Consider the following 19,432-nt stretch of genomic DNA (forward strand, 5'->3'; position numbering starts at 1 on the left):
TTTTGTCTATGATCACAGTTAACAGTACCAAGAAGATTAAAGAAACACCCAAGGCTTCCTGAACACTGCTTCTTCCCTAGGTCACCATGCCCTTGGTCTATCTTTCACAGATTGATATTTACTTTTTCTCTCTCCTTTTGCCAAAGCTTAATTTAATTGCTTAGCTTCACAGGTATGCTGGTGCTTTTTTTTCAAAAGATTCATTTAATAATATAAAACCTTGCAATTTTCCACAATAGTTTTCTCTCCAAAGTAGTGGCTATTTTGTAAAATTAGACTCAAAGAGAAACTCAATTTTATTTAATAAATGTTAAATAATGTAACCACAGTAATAATGGCTCTAATTAGAAAACATTTGAGTAACAAAAATAATATGTGCAAATTATCAGTCATAGAGTAGGCATCTAATAAACGTTAAATGAATGAGTTACTTCAGTCACAATATCATATTCTGCCTGATCTCCCTGCTTTTAACTGGAAGATGACACTTCCTGCATAGTGGGTGTGAAGGGAAAAAAAAGCTAACATAAATTGACAAAGCATTTTGCAAATTTTCAGATACAATGGGTATGCTGGTAGAACCTGTCCATAATTTTATCTATTTTAAGAAGAAACTTTATAAAACCTGGATACAATCAGTTGGGATCATCAAATTGAAAAGCTATATGCAAAATTAGCTTAGAAGTAAAAATGCTGATCAGTATAAGAAAAATAATGCTGCTTTCCAAACTGACTATAAGTTTCTGATAAGATTTTGACAACTAACTATAATTTATTCTGAGAGCATACACAGAATACCTTGAGGAAATCATAATTGGTGCTAAAATAAGCCCTTGCCTCTATATAAATAAAGATCCAAAATCTCATAGTAAAAGATGCAAAATGGAGTGTAATTCCCAGGACAACAAAGTAAGGAGTGCTGTGGACCCTCTCCCCATCAAATCTATTTTTAACTGGTGAAAATTATTTTGAAAGCAAACATTTGAACTCTCTGGAAATTGTCCTAAGGACATACAACAAATGGAGAAACATCCATTCAAAAAAACTGGCTCAATCTCAGAATAGATCAACATCTGTGACATCTGAGTTATGATCTGCACCACTGCCCCATTCCACCAGCTCTGTTACCTCTGGCATATTCAGCTCTCTCTCCCTCCACCTCCCAGACGGTGGAAGCTGCTACAGTATATAATCTAAAATACTCAGTTTTCAAAGAAAAAAAATAGAAGACATACAAAAAGAAAAAACAAGTCAAAATATGACCAATAAACTGAGAAAAAAAAGTAGCTACTAGAAGCTGCTCAGATAGTGAACTTAGCAAAGACTTTAAAGAAAGTTATTACAAATATGTTAAAAGGACTAATTAAAAGCATTTTTCAAGGATTAAGGGAAATCAATGATGACAGTGTTTCATAAAATACAGAATATTAATAAAGAGATATAAATTATTAAACACAACCAAATAGAAATCTGGAGACCAAAAGCTGGATGTTTTCTCTGATGTGTGGATGCTGATTCATAATGTGGGGAGGGGTGCTAGGGAAGAATAGAGGTACTTTGAATTAGAGAGGAGTGAAGGGAGTAGAGGGTGAATGGGGCTAGGAATGACAGTAGAATAAATCAGACATTATTACCCTATGTGCACATATGATTACATGACTGGTGTAGCTCTATATCATATACAACCAGGAGAATGAGAATTATACTCCATTTTTGTATGATGTGTCAAAATGCATTCTACTGTCATTTAAAAGTAATTAGAACAAAAAATAAATACAAATTTTTAAAACAGAAATTCTGGAGTTGAAAAATACAATAGCCAATATAAAAATGTTACCAGAGAGGCTCAATACTAGATTTGAGCTCTCAGAAGGAAGTTGCAAAATTGGAAGAGATGAATAAGTATTATGTTGCATATACATAGTTAGGCATTGCTTAATGACATAGGTACATTCTAAGAATGTCATTAAGTGATTTTATAGCTATGCAAACATCATAGAGTATACTTATATACCTCTAGATAGTATAGGTCAGTCACTTGATGTGGCCTCTTGATGCAATTAAGAAAGACATTAAACATGAGATGTTTGAGGTTGTTGCTGGGGTAATGGAGAATACTGTTTTACAGTAAACTCTTTTTTATAAGTAGTAGTTTTCACGCTAAAATAATGATAAAACTATTGCGTAGTAAACAAAACAGCAGTACAGGCACTTATCAAGTATTATGTATTCTACATAATTAATTGTGCTGTACTTTTATGATGACCCAAGTGCAGTAGGCTTCTTTACACCAGAATTACTACAAAAACATGAGTAATGTTGTTATGTCTACTATGTTACAGTGGTTACATAAGTAGGTGATAGGAACTTTCAGATCCATTATAATCTTATGGGTCCACTCTCATCTATGTGATTCACTCTTGACTAAAACATCATTATATCACCCAGGACTATAATAGATACAGAAGTAACAACATTATAAAGGGAGAGAAGGAATTCAAGTCTCAGGAGTACAATTCCTATATTTCATTTAAAGTCAGTATAAGTCTGAAGAATATTCCAATAAGCTAAGATGTAGATTTTGTCCTAGAGCAACCACTAAGAAAATGCTTCCAAATATTACTTTAAAAATTAAAAAACAGAATCAAAATGTTATATCAGAAAATATCTACTGAATATAAAAAGAGAAATAAGGGAGAAATGGAGAAACAAAACAATATAAAAATATGGAAAACCAAAAGCAAAATGGCACAAGTAAATAATAATATAACATGCAAACAATTAATAGAATTAATGTAAATGAATTAATCCAATTCAAAGGCAGAGTTCAGATTAGTTTTTTTAAAAAGATCCAACTATAAGCCATTTCCAGGAATACACTTTAGATCCAAAGATACAAATAGGTGGAAAATGAAAATATGGAAAGTTTATATACCATGTAAACAACAATCATAAAAGAACTACAGTGTCAATATTAAAGTCAGACAAAACTGATTCTAAAACTAATTACTAGAAATAAACAGAACCACCTCATCATCAGCATGTCAATCCACCATAAACATATAATTAAAAACATGCATATACCTAACAACAGAGAAATAAAACGAAACTAAAAACCGACAGAATTAAAGGAAGAAATGAACAATCTGAACATCACAGTTTTATTACAGAGCCAACAGGAGCCCCAGAAAAAATGCCCTGGACATTTTCCCCTATAGGCTTCATGACTTTTCATTAAATAAGTCACCTCAGCTAGATAGTGTAGCATAAGCCTACAGTCCTAGCACTATGGTGGGCTGAAGCAGGGGGATCATTTGAGTCCAGGAGTTCAAGACCCAAGACAAGCCTAGGTATCTAGGAAGACCCCATTTAAAAAAAAAATAAAGTCATTTCTGACAGACCAGGAACTTTGGGAAAAGAATTCATTGAGGTACTACATGTAAAAATTAATGACAAGTTCTTGCCTTTTTGAAAAGTCTAATCTGAGATTCTTTATTAAAAGTTCCAGTAAAGCGAATTTTAAAAGAGCCTATATAGTTAATCATTTCTTGCCATACTCTATGCAAATAAACCTCTACTAATGAGACTAAACTTATTTTACAAATTGATCTTACTGTGGTTATCTATGGTAAAATTGGGTTAAGGGCCTGGAGAAAGGAAAATTATGTTTCAGAAGAAAACTATCGTGTATTTGTTGCTATATTCCAGCCTTGCTTTTTTAAATTGTTATTTTCCTGCCATTTGGGCTGTATCCTCAATTCCTTCCAGCTATAAATATAATGTTTCAAAATTTTCTGACTTGGACTCAAAGAAATTAAAACTGCTTTTCCTGAAGCCCTACAAGCTGAGGCAGATCAATAAATATAGACTCCATGGAAATCACACAAACTGTATCCAGGACATTCTCCTATATTTTCACTGCTTTCTACCACTTCAACTGAAGATACCTCATCTGAAATCTAAAAATCTTTTTAGCTGACTGCTCTTCAGACTCAACGAGTTTACAGAGAGCTCTAATTATTGTTTTGTTTTTCTTCTGTTTCCATAGATATACCTCTTATTAAAAACTTGTTAGCTTAATTTTGATGAAAGTTCTATCTTACCCTCCAAAACATATTGAAGACTTCAACTCCCAGTTTTCATCGGAGAGAAAAACTAGGGAAAAGATTATCAAGATTAGGAGACTTGAAGGAAAAAAATCTATAAACCAACAGGATGTACAGACATGTATGGAATACTCTACACATGGCAGAACACAAATTCTTCACTGCACATGGAACATTCTCCATGTTAAAACATACACTAGAGCTGGGGATATAGCTCAGTTGATAGAGTGCTTGCCTCGCATGCATAAGGCCCTGGGTTCAGTCCCCTGCACCACAAAAAAAAAAAAAAAAAAAAAAAAAAAGTCTTAATAAATCTAAAAGGAATGAAATCATACAAAATATGTTTTCTAACCAAATGTATTTCAATTACAAATTGATAATAAAAAGAAACTAGAGAAATTCACAAATGCATGAAATTAAATGACCACTATAAATAAAAGGTAAAATGATAAATTTTGAGGGAAATTTTTAAATATGTTGAGATGAATGAAATAAAATTATAACACAACAAACTTATAGTATGCAGCTAAAACAGTGCGCAGAAGGAAATTTATAGTTGTAAAGGGCTATACTAAGAAAGAAAAATTTCAAATAAACAACCTAACAAGATGAGCAAACTAAATCCAAAGGAAGAAGAAAGAAAACAATAAGTATTAGCGCTAGGAGAAAAAATGAAGTAGAAAAAATGAAGTAGAAAAACAGAGGAAAAACAAATCAACAAATCCCAAAGTTTCTTTATTTGGGGAAAAAAAAAAAAAGACACTTTGGCTAGACTGAACAGAAACAAAAACAGAAAACTCAAAAAATTCAAATAAGGAAAAAAGAGGGGGCAATACTAATGATCTTACATAATAAAAAGAATTATAAAGGAATACTATGAATTAATACTAGTTGTATTATAAAGCCACAAATGCCAGTTCACATAAAACTACAAATTTCTAGATGAACACTACTATTAAAACTGATTTACAAAAGAAAATGTGAATAGGTTTATTGAAAATAAAGCAATCAAATTAGTTGTTTAAATGTTTTCACAAAGAAAAGTCAAAGGTTGAATATTCTCTCCAATATGTGGATGCTAACCCATAACAAGGGAGAGTAAGGAGAAGACGTATAGAAGTTTGATGGATTAGACAAAGGGGATGAAGGGAAGGGAGGGGGATGGGAATAGAAAGATAGTAGAATGAACTGGACATAACTTTCTTATGTTCATATATGAATATATGATCAGTGTAACTACATAGCATGTTTAACCACAAGAATGGGATCCTGATTAGAATAAGTTAAACTCCACATATGTATAATATGTCAAATACATTCTACTGTTATGTATATCTAAAAGCAACAAATAATAAATAAATAAATAAGAAAAATCTAGTTGCAGATGGCTTCACTGATAAAATCCGTCAAATATTCCATGAAAAAAATCAATACAAATGCTTCGTAAAGTCTCCCAAAAAACAGAACAGAAAGGACCACTTCTCTACTCATTCTATGAGGTGAACAGTAGTGCCCTGACACAAAACCAGAAAAAGACATCACAATACAACAAAACTAGAGACTAGTATCCCTATGAATATTGGAGGCAAAAGGGTCCTCAACAAACTGAATTTGGCAACATATAAGTTGGAATATATATCACAAATGAGATTGCAAGACTGGTTTACTATACCCTCCCTCACAAATACATTAATTAATTAAATTAAATAATACTGCTATAAATTGTGCTACCCTATATTCATATGTTAAGATCCTAACCCGAATTGATGGTATTTAGATGGGGCCTTTGAGAGGTGATTAAGTCATGAGGGCTTGCCCTCATGAATTGGAACAGTACTTGTGTAACACACCCTAGAGTATTTCCTTGTTCCTTTTACCATGTGAGGATGCATCGCCATCTATGAATCAGGAAGCATGTCCTCACAACACACTGAATATGCCAGAGCTCTACAACAGTGAGCATTAAATTGTTGTTTATAAACCACCCAGTCTATGGTTAGAGCAGCCCAAATGGCTAACAGAGAAATTGGTACTAGAAATGAGGTGCTATTGCAACAAATACATACAAATGTAAAATCAGCTCTGAAGCAAGGTGATAGGTAGAAGCTGGAAGAGTTTTGAGGTGCATGCTCGAAAAAGTCTACACTAACTGTGTTTGGACCATCAGGGTGATTCTGGTGAAGACCAACAAAGAAAAGAGCTGTAAAGGAAGCTTCAATTTCCTCAGAGAATATCTAAGTAATTCTGAACAGAATATTGGTAGGAATATGGACAGTAAAAGCCATTCTGATGAGGTCTGAGATAAATATGGGGACCATGTTATTAGGCACTGGAAAGAAAGGTGCATTTTGTTATAAAGTGGCAAAGAATTTGGCTGAATTGTATTGGTGTTCTAGTTGTTTTGTAGAAGGAAGAATATTCAAGTGGTAAAACTGGATATTTGATTGAAGTAGTCTCAAAGCAAAGTGTTGATGAAGCAGCCTAGCTTTTAATGATTGCTTATAGTTAAATTTGAAAAGACAGAAATAACTTAAAAAAATTTTAAGCAACAGGGAGCTGGTAGTTAAAGATTTAGAATATTCTTAACCTATCCACATAGAAAAGAATTAAGAAAGCCTGGTCAGAAGATCACACTAATGACATGGCCAAATATCCATTTGATAAGATTAGTATGGATGTGTGTGACATAACAGATTTAAAAAGTCATCACAACAGGAAAAATGCCAGTTTGAACTGAAGAGGAAAGAGACAAGAAGGGATTGAAGGACGGCTGTTGGTCATGGATTTTACAGGATAGAACCCTAAATCTACTCAGCTTCAAATATGTACTATATTTCAAGACAAGCAAAGAATGACCCGGAAGGCAACTCAAAGATCAGGACTGCTTCTTCCACTCATAAGGGAAACCATCATCTTACTTTAAAAAGATCAGATGGCCTCTCCCCAAAACCACAAGGGCAGGACTATCCAAAGCTCAATGGGCTTTGAAAGACACAGCATCAAGCCAAAGAGAATTATTCATCAGTCTTAAGATCTCTGGAGCTTGCTTGAGATCTGTTACCTTGTTCATTTTTTTTTTTAATCTCCCTTTTAGAATGGGAATACTTATCCTATCATACCACTGCAACTTGGAAGCACATAACATATTTGGTTTCACAGAGTTCCTAGCTAGAAGAGAATTTGCCTCAGGATCAATACTACTTTGAGTCTCACCCATATCTGATTTAGAAGATATTTAGATGAGAAGTCAAACTTTGTGGAATGAGTTAAGACTTTGAAGGGTAAATGGGATGAAGTGAATGCATTTTGCATGCCAGAGTAAGCTGAACTTTGGAGAGGCAAGGGGCAGAATTGCTACAGACTAAATACCATTGTCTGTTCAGGCCCTTATAATATCAAGTTTTAATCTCAATTTTCACCTCAATGATATTTGGAAGTAGGGTCTTTAGGAAGTGATTAAGAGGGCAAAGCCCTCATGAATGGGATTAAGGGCCATATAAAACACATCCCAGTCAGGCAAGGTGGCACAGGCCTATAATACCAATGACTTGGGAGGTTGAGGCAGGAGGATTTGAAAGTTTGAGGCTAGCATTGACAAATTAGACCTGTCTCAAATAAAAAATAAAAAATGCTGGGGATGCAGGCAAGTGATAGAGTGTCCAGTACACACACACACACACACACACACACACACACACCCCAGAGAGTGCTCCCCTCCCTTGTCCCTTCTGGTACATAAGGATGAAAGACAACCATGTATGAACCAGAAAAAAGGTTCCAGCCATATACAGATTTGTCAACACCTTGATCTTAATTTCTCAGCTTATAGAATAATAAGAAATAAATTTCTGATGTTTATAAGCCACCCAGTCTATGGCATTCTGTTCTGACTGCCTGAGCAGAGTAAGATATGTGTATATTAATGGAATAAAAAACAAGAAAACTTATCATCTAAATATAGTCAGAAAAATAATTCAACAAAAATCTAACACCATTTCACAATGAAAATAATCAAACTAGAAACAAAATAAAACTTCCTCAACTTGATAAAAAGCATTTACAAAAATCCTGAGCTAACATCATACTTACTATTGAAAAACTGAATATATTTCCCCTAAAAGTAGAAACAAGAATGTCTGCTCTTATCACCCCTCTTTAACATTGTACTGAAAGTGCTAACCAGGGCAATTATTCAAGAAAAAGAAATAAAATGCATCTGGACTAGAAAGGAAGGAGTAAAACCATCCTTGGCACATAGCATAATTTTGTGTAGATACTTCTTAAGAATCCAGTTAAAAAACAGAATTATTAAACAAGTTAATCAACATACAAGATCAATAAAACTGTCTCAATTATATATCCATACATTAACAAAGAACATTCAAAAATTTGAAAATTCCATTTGAAACCACACCAAGAAGAACAGAATATTTAGGTATAAATTTAACAGAAGATATTCCAGACACGTAAAATGAAAAACTTCACAAACTGCTGAAAATGAAAGGAAATGTAAATAAATAAAAGATATTCCATGTTCATGGATGCAAAGATTTAGCATTAAGAAATATAACCTAAATTGATCTAAAGATTTAATGCAATCCCTATCAAAATTCCTGCTCATCTATTTACAATTGATAAGACAACCCTAAAATTCATAAAGAAAAGGAAAAAAACCAAAAAGAAAAATTCTTTTTCTTTCTTGAAAAAGAATAAACCTGAAGAATTTACACTTATTTATCTCAAAATTTACTAGAGCTACAGTAAATAAAGATAGTATGGTACTGGCATATGGACAAAAATATAAATCAATTAAATGGAACTGAGATTCAAAAATAAGGCTTTATACTTATGGTCAACTGATTTTCAACAAAAGTGCCAATACAATTTAATGGAGGAAAAAATAATCTTTTCAGATTAGCTTTGGTTCAACTAGATATCCACAGGCAAAAAGAAAGAAGTTGAACCTCTATCTCGCATCATATACAAAACTTAACTCAAAATGTAAGAGCCAAAACCGTAACTCTTTGAATAAATCTATGTGATCTTTAATTAGGCAGTGTAGTCTTAGCTACAACATAAAAACACAAGAAACGAAAGAAGAAGATAAATTAGATTACATCAAAATTTACAACTTCTGTGCCACAAATGACATTCCTAAGAAAGTGGAAGACAAGCCAAATAAAGATATTTGCAAATATTCCCTTGTAATATAAAATACTTGCATAAGAATATATGAAGAATTCTTAAATTCAATAATAGGCAAATTAACTCAATCGAAAGTAGACATATTGGCCCAAAATGGTCAAATGACAGGAACAGATATTTCCCAAACAAAGAAATACAAGTGGCCAATAAACATATTAGAAGATATTCAACTCTACAAGTCATCTGGGAAATACAAATCAAAATCACAATGAGTTGCTACTTCACACTTACCAGGTGACTATAATTTAAGAAGAAAATAACAAGTGTTGTGGAGAAACTGGAACCCTCATATATTGTAAGCTATCTACTGATAAAATGTAAATTGGTGTAGCTGCTTTAGAAAAGATTATCAGTTTCTCAAAAAATTAAACACAGAATTGCTATATGACCCAGCAATTCCACCCCATGTATATATCCAGGAAGCAAAAACATACATCCACATGAAAATACGTATGCAAATGTTCATGGACACATTATTCATAATAGCCCCAAAGTGAAACAACCCAAATGTTCATCAATTGATGAATGGATAAAGATATGGAACTTCAATGCAGTGGAGTACTGTTCATTCAGCTTTAAAAATAAATGCAGTACTTATATATGCTACATAGTCGAACCCTGTGAACTTTTTCTAACTGATGATGCAAGATATAAAATACTACAAATTGTGTAATTCTACCAAATATCTAGAATAGGCAAATCTATACAGACAGAAAGTATATTATGATTGTTTAGGGCTGGCAAGGAATGGGACAAAGGGGAATAACTGCTAATGGGTAGGGTTTATTTTTTACAGGATGGTTACCGGGTATTGAACCCAGGGGTGCTTAACCATGGAATCACATTACCAGAATTTTTTACTTTTTATTTTGAGACAGGGTCTCACTAAACTGCCTAGGGCCTTGCTAAATTGCTGAGGCTGGCCTTGAACTTGCTATCTTCCCACCTCAGTCTCCCAAATTGCTAGGATTATAGGCATGGTCCTACAATCAGGGTTTCTTTTTTTGAAGTGGTAAAAACAGTCTAAAATTAAACTGGTAATAGTTACACACCACCCCAAGAAAATATTTTAAAATATTATATTGTAAAATTCAGGTGAGTGAATTATATGGTACATGAACTACATATCAATAAAACTATTTCATTTAAAAGCCAATAAACCAAAAATTTGATTCTCACAATGAAGTAAAATATAAATATTCTGAAAAGATACTTTGAAGGCAAAGATTCTGAAGGAAACAATAGGTTAGAGTGAATAGATAACTGATTAAAACTCCTACAAAATTATGAATAAATCACTTGAAAGGATACACCAGATAGATATAAAATTCAGTCAATATGTAGGAAAAAAGCAAAGGGTTAAGTCTCAAAAATTCACTCTCCAAATTCTGTTCTGCCAGGAATGTGCTTCCATCTGAAACCACAGAATCTTCTATTTAGCCCCAAACACCATGAAGGGTGCTTAAAGTTTTAGAAAACAATAGGTGTCTGCAACAGTTTGAGTTATACTGACAAACAAGAAACTGCATAAACTGAAAATGTAGAATTTGATAAATTTTGATACATGTACCTCTGTGAAGCCATCATCACCATCAAGTTAACCACTGAATTCCTTCATGCCCCTCCTCACTTGCCTCCAAGCAACCACTATAAGTCACTATAAATTAGCTTGCATATTGTAGTGACTTATATAGATTTATATGCATAGTATGTTTCTTTCCCTCTGGTTTCCTTAATTTGGCAAGATTTCTTTGAGATTCATCCGTGCTACTATTAAGAGTTAATTCTTTTTATTGCTGAGCAGTATTCTATTATATGGATATATTGATGGATACTATGAGTTATTTCCGGTTTTATTGTTACAAATAAAGCTATCACATTTATGTTCAAGTTTTTGTATACATGTATGCTTTCTTGAGTAAATACCTAGGAGATCAATGGTTGGACCATATCAAAGATATGTTTATATATTTAAGAAATGGATAAACTGCTACAGTGTGGATGTATCATATTACATTCCCACCATCAGTGTGTATGGCAGGTCACACAAACAGAAAGAAGTTGAACCTCTATCTCACATCATATACAGAACTTAACTCAAAATGTAAGAGCCCAAACTGTAACTCTTTGAATAAACTATAGAATATAAATTGCCCTACATCCTCAAGTCTTGGTATAAATAGTCTTTTCAGTATTTGCTAATTGGTTGATACATAGTACTTTATTGATTTTAATTAATTTGCACTTCCCTAATGATTAATGATGATGAGTATCTTTTCACGTGCTTATTTTTCCTATTGCTTGTCATTTCTGATGCAATGTCTATTCAAGTTTTTAGTTATTTTTAAATTTAATTAGGTTGTTTTCTTTTTCTTGCAATTTGAGAGTTCTTAATACCTTCCAGGCCCAAGATTTTTATGCTTTATAAATATCTTCTCATCTGTGACTTGCCTTTTCTCCTGTGTTTTCAATAGAATAATATTTTAATATTGTGGTGATTTCTAATTTACCAATTCTTTTCTTATGTACATCATGGTGCTGTGGTGTAGCTAAGAAACTATTACCTATGCTACAAAGATGTTTATACTAAAATTTATAGTTGTAGACTCTGTATTTAGGTCTACTATCCATTTTTGGTTCATTTTTATATGATGCAAAGTATGAAGTTCATTTTTTTTGCATATGTGTATCCTATTGTTCTGACACCATTTGTTGAAATGATACTTTTTCCACTAAATCTTACCATTTTGAAAAAATAAATTGCTTATATGTTTGTGAATCTATTTCTTGGCTCTCTATTGGATTCCACTAGTAAATCTTAGCATCTTGATGCCAAGAGTGCACTGTTCCAAGCATTGTAGTTTTATGCTGAATCTTTAGCTCCAATAGTAGTAGCTTTCCATATTTGTTCTTTTTCAGAAATGCCCTATTTTTATCTTCTGAATTTTGATTGGGGTTTCACTAAATCTATCAATCTATCTCTATGTGGAAGGAATTACTATTTCTTTTTTTTTTTTTCCCCCTTTGTATGTGTGTGGAGAGACAAGTGCTGTACCACTGAGCTACATCCCTAGCCCTTTTTATTGTTTGAGACAGGGTCTCACTAAGTTGCTGAGGCTGGCCTTGAACTTGTGACCTCCCTGCTTCAGCCTCCCAAGTAGCTGGAATTACAGGTATGTGCCACCACACCCAACTAATAATATTCAAACCATAAATGGGTCACATCTCTTGAGTTAGGTGTTCCTTAAATTTTTCAGTAATGTTTGTTTTCAATGTACAAATATTACTCATCTTTAATGCAAGATTCATGCCTAAGTATTTCATATTTTATACTATTATAAATGGAATTACATTTTAAAAGTCAATTTCTGATGGCTTCTTTACTAGTATGTAGTGCTACATTGATTTTTGTGTATTGATTATCCAATGACCTTACTAAACTCATTTATTAACTCTAGGAACTTTCTGAAGATTTCATCATTTTTTCTATACATGTAATCAGAATAAAGACAATTTTTATTTTTTCTTCTAGCATTTAAATGGCTGTTATTTCTTTTTCTTTCTTTTCTGCGATGGTTAGAATCTCCAGTACAATGATGAATAAAGAACAGGAATCATCACCTTATTCCTGATTTTAGAAATTTTTTAGTCTTTCACTACTAAGTTGATATTATACATAGGTGTTTTGCAGATGCCCCCTGTGCCTAGCATCCCTAAGACAACCCCCAGGGTCAATGATTTGCTAGAAGAACTCACAGGACTCAGAAATTTTCTACTCACAGTTGTAGTTTATTATAGTAAAAAGGTACAGAGTAAATTTAACAAAGAATTTTTTTTAAAAATGAGGTAAAGTCCAGAGGAAATCGTGTGCAAACTTCATTGTTCCTTTTCTATGGAGTCAGAGGATTCACTTAATTTTCCCAGAAAGCATGTGTGACGACACAACCAAAGTGTTGCCAACCAAGGAAGCTCACCTGAGCCTAGGTGTCCAAGATTTTTACCAAGAATCAGACACATGTGCACATGGCACCTACTTGATTCATCTGTTACTGAAGCTCTAGATTTACAGAGAAAAAGCAAATGTCCACCATAAATCACAAAACTAAACTATCTGGACAAACTGGAATAACAAGGTTCAAGACCTCGGGAATGCAAATACACTTTTATCAGACAAAACATTTTAATAGCTTAGTTCCCTGGAGTTGGGGAAAGGACAAAGATGGAAATGAGATTTTCTCAAGAATGTGCAGTTTGGGCAATTCTGGTTTGCTGGAGTTAAGCCCCTCTGCACATCCCTCATCAGGTTGAGCAAATTCTCTTTTATTCCTAGGTTACTGGGAATTTTATTCAAGGATGGACATTGGGCCAAGTGCTGATGGCACACATCTGTTACCCCAGCTACTGGGAAGACTGAGGCAGAAGGATAGCAAGTTCAAAGGCAGTATGAGCAACAAGTGAAATTCTGTCTCAAAACAAAAAGTAAAAAGGTCTGGGGCTATAGCTTAGTGGTAAAGTATGCCTGGATTCAATCCCTAGTACCAAAGTAAATAAATAAACAGATTTTGTCAAATATTTTTTCTGCATGTGTTGAAACAATCATATAGTTTTTTCATTTTATTTTATATGGTGAATTACACGATTGTTGTTCAAATATTAAAACAACCTTGTATTCTTGAAATAAACATCTGAGTCATGATGTACTAATCCTTCTATATACTGTTAAGATTCAATTGCTAAATTTCTGCTTAAAATTTTTGCATTTGTCTTCATCTGCAGTTTTCTTTGACTGGTTTGACATATTGTAACCCATTTCAAAATATTATCTGTGCTTTAATTTTCCATAACTTTGTATAGAGTCAGTATAACTTCTTCCTTAAAAATTTGGTAGAATTAATCAGTCAAACTTCCTGGACCTGGAGTTTTTTTTTTTTTTTTTTTTTTTTTTTTTTTTTTTTAAAGTAGGTTTTTCCTACAAATCTAAATTCTTTAAAAAAAGAAAACTTCTTGAATGAGCTTTGTTAGTTCATGTCTTTCTAGGACTGTGTCCACTTCATCCAAGTTGTCATACTGATTGACATAAAGTTGTTTATAATGTATTCTTATTATTCTTTTAATGTCTTTAGAGTATGTGTGATGTGACCTCTCTTATTCTCAATATTGGTAATTTGTATCTTCTTTTCCTCCTGATATGTCTTGGCTTAGAAGTTCATCAACAATACTGATGCTCACAAATAATCAGCGTTTGATCTCACTGATTTTCACTACTGTTTTAAGTTTCAAGGATTTCTACTCTAACTTTTTAGTTCTGGGGCCTTGAGTTGTTCTTTTATTCATTCCTTCAACAGGAAGCTGTGGTCATTTGATTTGTGGGGTTTCTTTTTTTAGTTATAAATTTCCCTCTCATTACTGTTTTCTCAGCATTGTGCAAACTTGATAGGCTGTACTTTCATATTTCCCCTTTTGATTTCTTTGGTCCATTGTTTAAACTGTGTTATTTGCAAAATACTTGAAAATTTCACAGGTATTTTTCAGTTATTGATCCTAACTTAATTCAATTTTGGTCCAAAAGCACATCTTATATGATGTGATTCTTTCACATCTGAGACATGGTTTATGGCCCTGAATATGATCTATCTTGTTAAATGTTCTCTTTGTAGTTGGTAAAACAAACACATTCAATTTTTGCTGGACAGAATGTTCTACAAATGTCAATTAGGTCAAGCTATTTGATAGTGTTGTTCAAGTTTTCTCTAGCATTTCTTATTTTCTTTCTATTTACTCCATCAATCAGTGAGAAAGAACTACTGAAATCTATCATAATTGATGATTCTTCTCTATTGATATTCTATTAGTTCTGTCACATAATTTGAAGTTCTATTACTAGGTATATAAATGTTTACGATTTTTATTGATTAACTGACCTGTTTATGATGAGGAAATGACATCTTTTGTCATTATCTAATGATATTATCTCTGAAATCTAATATCACTGAAGCTTTTTCTTGACTAGTGTTAGCATTGTATATCTTTATTTACTTCTAGCCTATATGTTTAGTTACACTCAAAATGTGCTTCTTATAAACAATGTATATTTAGGTCTTATTTTTAATTCAGTTTGTCTTTTGATTGGGGTCTTCAGAGCATTTACATATTATTGATATGGTTAGGTTTAAGTTTATCATCTTGCTATATGCTGGTTTGGGTACCACCTGCTCTTTGTTCCCTGTTTGATCTTTTGCTTTCTTCTTTCAGACTGAGTACTTTCAGGATTCAATTTTATCTTCTTTGGTGGTTTAGTAACTCTAACTCTTGTTTGTCCATACATACTACATTTAATTTCTTCACTTTCTATGCACTCTCACATCTACTCCAATTTAACTTTTCTAACTTCTGGCCCAACCTCTTTCAACCCCAACATCATTTAAAATTAAAACAAACAAATGAACAAAACAAAAACCAAACAAACAAAAAAAGTTTACTTGCTAGGGTTTGTGAAAAGCTTCATGAAATTATATCCTAAGTAAAAATTTCACTCCTCATGTTAATCTCTCAGTAACATTTTACAATTTTAACCTCTGTCCTAAATTACTCTTCTCTTGGTTTCCATGACAGAGTGCTCTCCAGATTATTTTATATCTTTGTTCACAAACTCTCAACTCCTTTGTACCTTGACTTCTATTTAGCCTGTAATATTTAGAGCTCCTGAGGACTAGCCCCTCTTTTTTTCTTTCTCAGCACTCTTAAAACACAGTCCTCAGGAAGGAAAATACTGGAAGGGAGGAGGGGAAGGGACATGGTAGGAGTGGGGGGAGGACAAGGGACTGAAATGAAATAAATTAAATTGCATACATGTGTGATTTTGTCAAAACACTATTATGCACAACTATACTGTGCTAATTTAAAAAGCAGTCCTCAGGGATTATAAAAAAGTTCAAGGGCATCTTCTGACACAAAAGTAATGAAAGAAAATTGTTCACATACACTTCACACAGTTTAAATGCAAAATTAATTAAGATTTTCATGAAAATCTATTTTCTTTAAAGATATCACTCACTACAAAATTTCATTATGTTTGGTCTTGTTGGTCAGTTCATGTTACCTAGTAGTCACTAAATATGGTGGAATAAAACCAAGTAAACTTTCATATCATTTTCACACAAAGCACAAAATCCACTTGTTTTGTTAACAAGGACAGAAAAAAGACCAAGACAAAGGGAGTCTTTCTCAGACAAAATAGATAAGAGTTTGATATTTCTGAGGAGCTTGTAAATTCAAATTTAATGCCGGGGGTGGGGGATACTGGCAAAAATTTCTTTATTAAATGATTCTGTTGGATGTCATATACTGTCAATGACACAGGATATGGAAAAGCAATTACTATTCACATGAGTTTTTCAGCATATGTACTGTTTGACAAATGACCAAACTATTTGTGGAGAAAATACGACATATATATGTACAGTATGTATTGAGTTAAAAGTTCTGTGCAACTTTTTTTCTGCTTATCAGTGAAAATCCATAGTATAAGGGATGATAGTTTTAATTTAGATAATAACATTTTTATGAGCTATGGCACAGGCTGGTAAAGGTCTAACACATTCAAAACTAACAGAGCATGAGCTATATAGACAGCAAGGATAGGTGCTGCTATTACTAAAAGAACCTTTAAACATATGAAACAGGAGACAAAAATATGCCCCCTGATTATAAATGAGTGTTGAAAGAAATAATGGAAATTGAACATCATCAAATCTTGACAACTGTGTGTGCTCTCAGATATGGAAAGAAATGGCAATGTTTGCAAGATCACTCCTCTTCCCACTTAAATTTGCTAGCTGTCAAAAAAAAAAGTGCTGACATGAGTTTCTGGAATGAGGGATATAATAAACACATTTCTTCATAATGCTGGTAATAACAACAAAATCATTCTATGATTTTTAGAGACTTGCTTATGTGGAGGAAGAGTGGAGACAGATTTAGAATTGTAAATAACCCAAAACTATTACTTTGAGGTTAAAATACCCCAATTTTTAATGCTGAGGATAAGAGATAAGATTTTCAAAGTCACCAAACTATGGTACAAATGGTTCTACTGCTCTAATGTGATTCCTTCGCCCAAACTAATGGTTTTCTTCACTCATCGGGGAGGGAGGCCAATAACATTATTGTGGATATATAAAGAATACATCCAAATGTTGCAACATGAGGAAACAGTTTTCAGAAAAGGAAGTAGTCAAAAATGACTTAAGAATCCATTTTCTCCTTTTTCCAAATACTCTGGCTGGTTAAAACATTCATACCTATAGTTTAACATTGTAAGTCTGTCAATTTGGCAACTGATAGAGTACTAGAAATCATCTTCAGGGAGAAATCCTTCAATTTCTCAGGCTCTGTTTGATCTTGATAGTTCAAAACTCTCAAAGCCAGGAAACACAAAATAAATATAAATTAAAATTATAAATCATAATTTATAATTATAAATGTTGACAACCTATAATTGTGGCATGGGATTTCCTAATTTAGTAGATACATGGGATTAAAAAATCAAAATGTCCGAGTCTAACCTACATCTCAATATAATCAAATTAGACATAGGTACTTCATAAAAGGCAACAAAAAGACCATTTTTTAAAATTTTTATTAGTTGTTGATGAACCTTTATTTATTTATTTATTAGTATGTGGTGCTGAGAATCGAACCCAGAGCCTCATACATGCTAAGCAAGCACTCTACCACTGAGCTACAACCCCAGCCCGACCATTTTTGATGATAATAAAAAAGTTAAGTTTTTTAAATACTGCTTTATTATTTAGAATCTGTAGTCTCCATGGGTGCTGAACATTTGGAAAATACCTTCCTAGCGATCTCATCTACTCTGATGGTTTTAAAGGCATCTATAGATGCTGAAGTCTAAATTTCAACTGTCTAGTCTTCTCCATTTAACTACCTATCCAATCACCTTCCTCACTTTATTACTTGATGTTTCATAGGTGCACAGATAAGTTAGCTTTTCATTGCTGCAACAAAATACCTCAACCTAAAAAGAAAAAGCTTACAGTTTTGGAGGTTCAAGGGCAAGGCATCTATATCAGTTCAGATCTGGTGAGGGCTTCTTCACCAATAGTGGATGGTAGATGGCAATAGTGGGAGCACTCAAGTACAAGGAATTATATCCCAAACTAGGAACAAAGAGGATGAAATGGGCCAGGCTCTCTCCTTTTATAACAACACTCTTGCAAGAACTTAAGAGGTTGCAAGAACTCCTTATACCCCAATGACCTAAGGACCTCTCACTAGGTCCCATTTCTTAAATGATCTCACAGTGTCATCCTGGGGACCAAGCCTTTAACACATGTGCCTTTGGTGGACAAAATTAGATCATATCCAAACCATATGAGCACAATGAACCTAATGGATCCAAAACCAAACTCTTGATATCCTCAATCTATCTTCCCCTTTCCAGGCTCCCTCACTCAGTGAAAACACCTCCTACTTTCTGCTGCCTGTGCCAAAAACCTGGCATTCATCATCTAAAGTGCAGTTGAATTGATCTACTTCTTTCTCTCTTCCACAATACCACCCACTTAGTTCAATCTTCTTCACCTCTATGTTGGAACTAAGCTATAGTCTCCTTACTGCTCTTTCCAGACCCTCTCACACTCCTCTAAAATAGTTTTCTATTGCTGCTGGAACAAATTACCACAAAATTAGTGGCTTAAAACAACACAAATTTTTAAACTTCTAGAATCTTGTTGTACCCCTTTCAAGGCAGTAATGTTATATCTCTTTGACCATTTTTACAAAGTCACGTCACTTCTTTTAGTTCTTTTACCCCCATTTTTTACTTTTAAGGACCTTTTGATTAGATCAGTCCCCTCCAACTCTCCAGACAATACAAAATAATCTCCCTACTTTATAGTAAACTGATTAGTTGTTCAATTCTCTTTTACCAAGCATGGCCTGGTTTCCACTTCCTGGGCGTCCCCTGGTTCACTGTGCTCCAGTCACACAGGCTTCTCCTGATTCTCTCACATCAGCCTCCTTTTGGCCTCAGGGTCTTTGTTCACTCTGTTTCTGCTGTCTAAACAATCTTCCCACCCACCATGCAATCATCATGTGGC

At 33.5% G+C, this 19,432-nt stretch overlaps 1 protein-coding gene across 4 annotated transcripts in view; it reads right to left on the reverse strand.

Annotated features, from left to right (window-relative positions):
- The window catches only part of PARP11 (poly(ADP-ribose) polymerase family member 11), a 54,743-nt gene that overhangs the window by 29,760 nt on the left and 5,551 nt on the right, over positions 1–19,432 (reverse strand). The window lies entirely within an intron of this gene.

The sequence above is a fragment of the Sciurus vulgaris genome (genome assembly GCF_902686455.1).
Source record: "Sciurus vulgaris genome assembly, chromosome: 5".
NCBI lineage: Eukaryota > Metazoa > Chordata > Mammalia > Rodentia > Sciuridae > Sciurus > Sciurus vulgaris.